Genomic DNA, 8,476 nt, shown 5'->3' on the forward strand with positions numbered 1-8,476 from the left:
GAACAATGGAGGCCTGATAATTCACTCAGTATTTCTTCTCTCCCTCTGGGGTATTCACCAGGCAGAATTGTACTTCCTGCCTGTGGGACCAGGAGGCAACAAGGAAATGCCCTCCAAATGCTCGCTCTCCCCTGCAGTGGGGGTGGTTGGGGTCTCATCCTAACTAGAGGCTCCACAAATCATCTGCTGGAGTCATTGCAATAGGATATAATGAAATAAATGCCTTCTGCTTGAAGAGTATGTTTTTTAGCTTCACACTAACCTTTATTTTTCCTAGGGCTGGGTGACATTATTAGCACCCATGCTGACTGCTGAAGTGAAGCATCTTTGTTGTAGTGTGGGTGGAAGATGGGTCATCATCAATATGGAGCAGATCTAGAGAATGGCTTCTGTTATTTACTTCTTTTCTGTTCTTGTAGGATGTGTGACACCATTTAATAAAGATCCGCTTAGCAGAATCCAATTAAAATCTGAATTGTCACCCAGGCACCCTTGGGAGATTTTCCTTGCCTTTGGCTGTGGCTAGCATACTGCCATTTCATCAGTCCACCACTCGCCTTGCTCCGAGGGGACGGTCAAAAACAATGAAAGGCAAAAAACAACGAAAGGGAAAAAGCAACATATAGATAGCACGGGAGCTCGCACGGTGACACCTCGGGATATCGCTCTGGCGGAGCACCGCCGTTAAAAGCAAGGTACTCTGGCCTCTTAATGTCTCCTACTTCGCCCGAAAGGTGGAATTGAACCACTCTGTCGCTAGACAGCTACAGGTTTGAAGCCTGCACCCCAGACCACTGAGGGTCATCCGGGCAACTAATGCGATGGCATCGCCCCCCTATATAAACTCCTAGCATTCTCTCGCCTTCAGGTCAAGGTGAGGGGTGCTTTGCCCGGAGAGCTATGTCCTCCGCCTAGCCTCAGTGTGGAAGCCGATAGGCAGTGGGGAGAGGGTGCTGCGATGGCGGGAGGGGAGGGGAGGGGAGGTTGCAGCCGCCGCTGTCGGCCCAGAAGCACCCGGGCGCTGTATGCAAATATAGGAGACGGTGATTGGCTGTCCCCGAGGGAGGGGCGGGGCGGGAGGCGCTTCGGGAGGGGGCCGCGGCCCTAGCGGTGCCCCCCGGCTGGGGGCGGCGGGTGACTCACGGCGCTTCCCAGAAGGAGCGGCACCCTGCCAGCAGCGCGGCCGCCCCGCGCCCTGCCCGCCGCCCTTCCCGGATCTCCGGGGTCCCTTACAACATCGGACGGGGCAGCTTGTGCAACGGGGGCCGCCCCCGCCCCGGCCCACGCTCCCGGTCCCCTGTGATCGCCCCTGTTCCGCGGTCGCTGGTCCGGGGCTGGCAGAGCAGCGGGCGGTGCGGGAGCAGGCGTTGTGCAACCTTCAGCGCCCGGCGTCGTCCTAACACCCGTGTGCCTTTCTACCACTTCGAGCTCGCTTCCTACGTGAGATAGAGGCCGGGATGTGGGTCCACGTTTTCTCTCCCCATCAGTGGGGCTGCCCGGTTCGTTAGGTGGGTGTAAATACGGCTGCCCAATTAGTTAAGAGCATATGAATATGACAGGCAGGGCTCGGCAGAGAAGACCAGAACACTGGCTCGTTTTGAGCAGTATCTTTTTTTTTTTTTTTCCCCAGTATCGTCTTTTTTTTTTTTTCTGCAGTGGCTAATGCCAGATACTCTGGAGGAAGATGTGAATCTCCCATGAGATACCTCACAGAACAATAATATCCTCTCGGGGGAAATTCCTCCCTGGCCCCCAGCTGAGGATCAGCTTATGTCCCAAGGTGTGAGGATTGAAAACACTTGTAATTTTATCTTAACAAGTGTAACTATAGAGGCTATATTCATAAATGTCTAAACCCTTGAAAAATTACTCACTTATTTGCCTTAAGAGATTCCTCTGAAGTGGAGACATTTCTGCAAATGCACGTGGTTTCCAGTGATTTTTAATTAGATGATTCTTTTTGGTGTAAGCAACAAATAAAACTGTAGGTCCATTCCCCCTCTTGCTTGCCCTGGCGAATCTGAGGCTCAAAACTGGTCCTCAGTAGAGCAGCACCGGGGTAAAACTGGTACAGAACAGAACCAGGGCCACAGCCTGAAGCTGGGGACAGTTTTGTAGATGTCAGCAAAAGAAAGTGAAAAATATATGGTGGGGCAGCGCCGTTCCCCACTCACACCCGGGAACGCTGCTGGGCACAGCTTTGCTTTCAGCGCATGGCTCCAAGTCATGACTTACCCTGTTGGAGCTGAACCAGTTCTGTTATCATCTGGCCTGCGGACTCCCCGATACGGGCATGAGTGTATCTGAGGCCTTACTGTTCATAGTGAACCTAAATGTGTTTTTTAAAGGACGTTTTTAACTCCAACTCAGAAGCAGGGTTTTTATCAGAAGGAGCTGGTTGGAGAGCTGCTCCTGCGCGTGCCAATGCCAGGCAGGAATTTTTCTTCCCTTCCTCAGTTTGTAGGCGTCATGTCCCCTGGTACATTCCTATCTCTTTACCTGATACTTATCCCAGTAGCAGGTGGCATAATCTAGCAAGTTTTTTCTGTGCATAAAAATGCACAGGGTGAGGAACTGGGGGTGGCGTGGGAGGAGGTGCAGGGAAATTAGTCATGGGGAGGAAGAGGTTAGCGTGGGGGTTTGAGGAAATCAGGTGGCTGCAGCAATCCCTCAGGCTTCCAGCCAAGCCTGTCCTGACGTCCCTTGCTGGGAGAAGCACTTCAGCTCAGAGATATGCTCCTGTCGGTCCCGTGGTGTGTGACCTTGCTGACCAATTCAGGCTGAACAAGAATGACTGCAAGGGGTCGGAGGAGATATTCCAGATACTCCTGTACTTCATTTTCAAGGCTTGGCTTTAGCAACACTTTCACTTTCTCTTTGCATTCCTTTCGAGCATCTACCTTTTCTGGATCTCTTCCTCTGTGACACTTCAGGGGAAGGCACCTTAGTGTGACAATGCTGCTCTCATCTTCTCTCTCTTGCAGCCACTAGGATTTTTAAGCAGAGATGTCTGTCTTTCATGTCTCATGATCAATCTCTCTGTGCTTTCCAGAAAAAGACTATACCAAGCACTTAATTCCAAATGAAAACTAACAGCCAGGCAAAATACTCCAGCCAAGTAACCAAAGGATCCATTGGAAGGACCAGCTCTGAAAACTTCCCTTATTCTGCAGTAAAAGGGTACACAGAGATAACGAATGCAGCAGTTTCTAAAGAGCAAGCAGTGGAGAAAGGTGCCTGAGACGGTCAGCAACAACACAGGAAATGATGCCAGACCTCAGAGTTGATGGGGAAGCAGTTACAAAGAAGTTTTGAGAATTTTCTCCTTGACCGGATGCTAGTCTGTCTAGGTTCAGGTCTGCTTCTGGAGCAGAAGCTGTACTAGCCACTGACTTCCCCAGCAGTGGTTGAAAATAACACTTTCAGGACGTCTGTGTGTCTGATTTTTAAAGGTCTTTGTCACCCCTGACCAGGAGGGACTGCAGATGAATTGCTGTGCCTGACAGAGGTGCTGGTCTCCTTCTGTGAGGAGGGGCTATAGGGGGCAGGTACCTATAAGCAAAACTTTGTGCAGTTACCGCTCCTGGTGCCAGTTTCTCTCAGCTGCTGCTCAGTATGCTTATGAGGGCCCTAGCGCTGATCGGGAATCAGTGGGTAGAGCTGGCTGCCAGCTGCAGGTAATGGTCATCTTATGATTATATTTATAAGGCTACCAAAAACACAGATAGATACCTTCTAGGATTTTCAAAAGCGTGTAAATAAGTGAACAGACCTGTTGATTTGAAAGGCTCCTCAGTGCCTGATTTGCCTTTAAACATTTCTTGGAAGTCCTCAAAGCACTGAGCTTCATCTTTAGACCAAGTGTCTCTGAAAATCTGACCCTTTGCCATTAAAAGTATAGAACAAATTCAGTTTATCAGCTTAATGATGGAAAAGCTCGCTCTCCTCAGTAATGCTCTTAATTAAAGCATTTCTCAGTGTCTTTGGACCTGATTCTCCACCTTATGCAGATAACTACACTATGCCAAATGGGTGCAGAGCACTGCCAATTTAGGTTTGATTCAATGCCCGTTCAAGTCAATAGAAATCCTCCCACGGAAATCAATGGGATTTGGTTCAGGCCTCAGAGTCAATGGGGAATTCTGATTTTGCAGTATTTTACACCCACACTGTACCAGTATAACCAAATATTCAATGTACAAAGTCTTGGAGAATTTGGAAGGGGCTTTGTAAATCACTTCTGGGGCAGATCGTAGCCTAGGCTATTTAAGCAATTTGCAGTGCCTAAGACTGACCGTCAAGGAAGCCTTAAAACAAATCAGTCTGAACTTTTCCTGTTTGTTTTTTATAGCACTGTTACCACTTAAGAATACACTCTTGATTTTTTTTGGTCCCAGGCTGACAGAACATATAAGCATCTTCAGTGCTTTGTTCTTACTTCTTCTTTTAACCACCAGAACCTGATTTGTGTCAGAAAAGATAAGCTTAGATCCCTACTGTATTAATAAATAATTACTTGGTGTAAGGTGGGGGATGAGAAGGGCTGTTATTCTTAGCAACAGCAATGAAATTTCAGCAGCTGATGACGTCAGTGCTAAAATGTCAGTGTGAAACAGGCTGGAACAAATTAAGAGTTTGGTGCCGTCACTGTGAGAGCCACACTGCCCTCCGGAGGGACTGTGGTTGGATGCTGCAGATGCAGTTCAGGAGATGGGGGGACAGAAGCTTGTGGGAACTTCTCAGAAGCCTCCAAAAAAGCAACAACAGTCATTTCAGTACCAGAAAGGTCAAAGAAGATGCTATTTGAATGTCCCCGCCCACCTCATGGCTTGAGCTAACAGCAAGGGAAGGGCTGTGTCTACAAACCAGATTCCAGGAACTAGTGCAGAAAAAAAACCATAATAAAATTGGCCATCTTTTAGTCACTTAACAAGCTGGGTAGCTCCATCTCTGATGTCACTCCTGTGACTCAAATCGAAGACAAATTTTGCCTGAGATGCCTTTTGTCTTGTTGTGCTTCTTAAAGGAGTGTCATGTGCTTGGAGTAGAGGTGATCCTGGAGCATTTTATTACTTAACTGCGCTGTTGCATTTGAAGAATGCCTTGAGGCTATCAAAAAATGCTGAACTCAAGGCACACAGAGCTTTAATCAAAATGGCGTAAAGTTCCAAATCATGCTTGTCCTCAAAGAGTCTGATCTGACACATTTCTTGATTAGTTTCAGGTTGCATTGTTAGACCCAATCCTGCCTCAGTGCAGGGCACAGATGCTAGCTGAGAGGTGGTATGTTGGGGTTCTGATATCTCGGGGTCTTGAGCCCTGCATCTTCTTGGTCCAGCAGATGAATTGCCTCATCTGCAGGCATTGTTAGGCTCTGGAATGTGCTGTTGTTGGGGGATGGTAGGGAGGGCTGGGGCCATCCTGCCTTCCTTCATGGAGACCTGCAGTATTTTGTATGGAAATATGGGAAAAGTTGAGATTCTCTGGATTAGTCTTTCTAGCAAACTAGTACTGCTAACAAAACTACTCTGTGTTGTTTCACTCTTCTAGAACTGCCTTTCTAGTAGCTGCAGGGATGGATGTGGTTACAGCAAACAGAGGAAAGTACATTGAGATGTGTGCTTATCTATCAATCATACCAGCTGTTTCTGGCTTGCAGCAACTGGCTAACCACAGTGAGGAACGGAGGATGTAATCAGTTAGCAAAGGCACTCCTTTCTCAGCAAGGATGATAAGGATTATTGGCAAACCCAGAGAGAGTTACGGGAATAGAGGAATTGGTGTGATGAAGTCACTTCCTATCACTCGGGAGTCCCTGTGCTAGAGCATTGTGTTTGCCTTCCTAGTACAGATCTCAGTGGTTGCCTGCATTAGTTCAGACTTAAAAGTGCATTCACCCTGTCTCGGCACACAGAAAGCTCACTCAGATTGCCATCATAGACTTTTATCTACTTTTGGGGAAGGATTCAGACTGGCTGTGAGCAGGGAGAATGATTCTTTACCACATCTTTACACCAGCAAAACACCTTGCTGCAGAGATATTTGCAAAAACAGGCATGACTTAATCAATTTAGGGAAGAGGCATATGCCAACAGAAACACTCTTTTGCCAAGGCAAACCACGCTGCCACTAGAGGAGTATCGGCAATCCCACTCTTGTCAGCATGGGGCCTCTGCTTCACTGATTAGGTGCTGTACGGGCAGGCAGCACAGGAGGTTCCTAGCCAGTGAGATCACTCAGGGCTTGCACCTCAGTGCTGAGGTGAGCCCCTGCTCCCTCATCTCAAGAGGAAGGGGCGGCCATTTCAGCTGCACCTGTATCAACAGAGAATTTATATAAACTGAAGGTGAGCTCCTGAACATGCAGCTGGTTGCTGTTGCAGTCTGTAGATGGGAAAATTGTCCGCTGCATTGTGTGTGGTCAACACAGCTCTTGATGATACCTCAGGAGTATCTGGTGTCTTCTCAGAGGTCTTGCCAGCCAGCTCAGAGAGGGCTCCCACTGCAGCCCTGCGTGCAACTAATTGCAGCCTAGCACTGAGGTTAGGAGAATGCTACTTAGATCAAAGCTTCCTTAACCAGGAAGGCTGGAGAGCCTGGACAAGGATGAGGCAGATCCAGTGCCAAAAAGCATACTGTCGCCCTGCTGTCAGCATTTCAGGTCTAAATATGTGACTGGTAAAAGCAGGGGAAGCAAAATGTTGAATGCTACCTGCACTGCATCCTGTTTAGTCCAGATTTACTAGAGCTTTGAGGAGATAGGAATTAAATGTTCACAGAAGGAAAAAAGGGCTTCTGCTTCTTCTAGATTTATTGGGTGGGAATGTGTATGTGAAATTGATCTCTAATACAGATCACCAATAGACAGTCATTGGAGAGAGAATGACTTTGTTCTGGATGTGTTTGTAAATATCTGTCTATATTTTTAAGACTTACCACTGTAGGAGATCCAAGATGATCTGTGATTTCTGCAATCTCATCAGAGAAAGCAAGTGAGAGATTCCAGGCGGTAGAGACATACAGCCCATGACTCACAGCCCTGAGTCACAGCATTGGGACACTTCAGCATTCAGAAACACTAGTAGTGACAGAAATCAGGATGATGAGCAAGCTGCTGTTACTCATTCTCAGCTGGACACTGTAAGCATGTTTGTACCAGTCAGTGTGGTTCTGGGTCTTCTATGTCTCCTCTTGCAGACCTGCAGTCATCTGGATAGCATGGTGACATAGCTCACTTCTTAACATTTGCCTCTGGGCAAGAGATGGTCAAGTCTAGTCTCTGGCTCCCAGACTGTCCTGCTTGACTCTATTAGTCTCAGCACAGAGCTATCATGGCAATTTTCACTTTAGATTACTTCTTTTATCTCTGGAGATCAGCTGACATTGCAAACATGAACACATTGATCATCACACCAGGTTAGAAAGTATCGGTAACCCTATTTATAGCTGGCGCGGAGGGGCGGGTTGAGGCACTAAGCAGGTAGGCAGCTTGCTTTTAGTGACAAAGGAGATTTGTAGCAGAGCTAGGACAAAACCACAGGAGCCCTAACTACCTCTCTTAATCTCTAACCACTGAACCGTATGCTCCATTGCATTCATCACTTCCTTGTGAGGTGGCAGTTAGGATGAGAACAAGTGCCCAGGAAGTTGCCCTGTTTATTCTGCCTCAGCCTCTTAATGCCTGTGGAACTTTTTTATTGAATTCTTTTCATGGCCATCAGCTTTGGAGCGGGAAATGATTCTAAGAGACAAAGACCTGGTTGTGTGTGTGCACGTGTGTTTGTGGTTGGGAGAGGGGAAGAATAAAAAATCCATTTCCAGATGGTTGAAAGGATGCATAGCACTTTGCTATTGGCAAAAACAACCTCTTTCATTTTCAGGATGTGTAAGTCACAGAATTGCAGCTGGAAAAAAATAGGCAGAAAGGGAGGTAGTGGGGTAAAAGTAAGAATTACTAATGAAAAATAACCCAGCCAATATTTGAAAATCTAAGTGCTTCATTTTTATTTAAACGGGGGGAAATGTTCTTGCTGAGGAGGATCTGTGTAGAGTAGGTTCAAATGTGTATCATCTCATTTTCTTGTTAGCTTCTTTGCTTTGCATTCCCAATTGTAGCCTCACAGGAAATTCAGTCCCTGGCAAGCTTCAGCTCCAGACAGGAAACATTCTGAGGAATTTCTTCCATACAGGTACTATATTTGCTTGGAGGGGTAACATGGTGGAGATATTTACCATGGCTGGATTTAACTAGCAGGATATTATACATGTTGATGGAATCTCTGTCTGCAGCCACCAACATGCCATGTTTAAACAAATCGTGCTGCTCTGCCTGCCTGTGGGAAGGTTTGCATCAGATCTGGGCCAGATTCTCCTTCCTCTGACAGACTTATGTCCCGACTTACGTCAAAGATATTTGCTGATGTCAGGGAGCATCAGAATCAAGCCCGCACAGCAGGTTTTTATCACAAGACAAACTT

General features: G+C 47.2%; 1 non-coding gene across 1 annotated transcript; it reads right to left on the reverse strand.

Moving 5' to 3' along the window:
• Window positions 1-724: 724 nt before the first annotated feature.
• On the reverse strand, window positions 725-811 carry TRNASTOP-UCA (transfer RNA opal suppressor (anticodon UCA)). The gene has a single exon. It is a non-coding gene; the product is annotated as a tRNA-Sec (tRNA).
• Between the last annotated feature and the right edge of the window lie 7,665 nt (window positions 812-8,476).

This window comes from Buteo buteo, chromosome 12 (assembly GCF_964188355.1).
Source record: "Buteo buteo chromosome 12, bButBut1.hap1.1, whole genome shotgun sequence".
In the NCBI taxonomy this organism is placed as follows: Eukaryota; Metazoa; Chordata; class Aves; order Accipitriformes; family Accipitridae; genus Buteo; species Buteo buteo.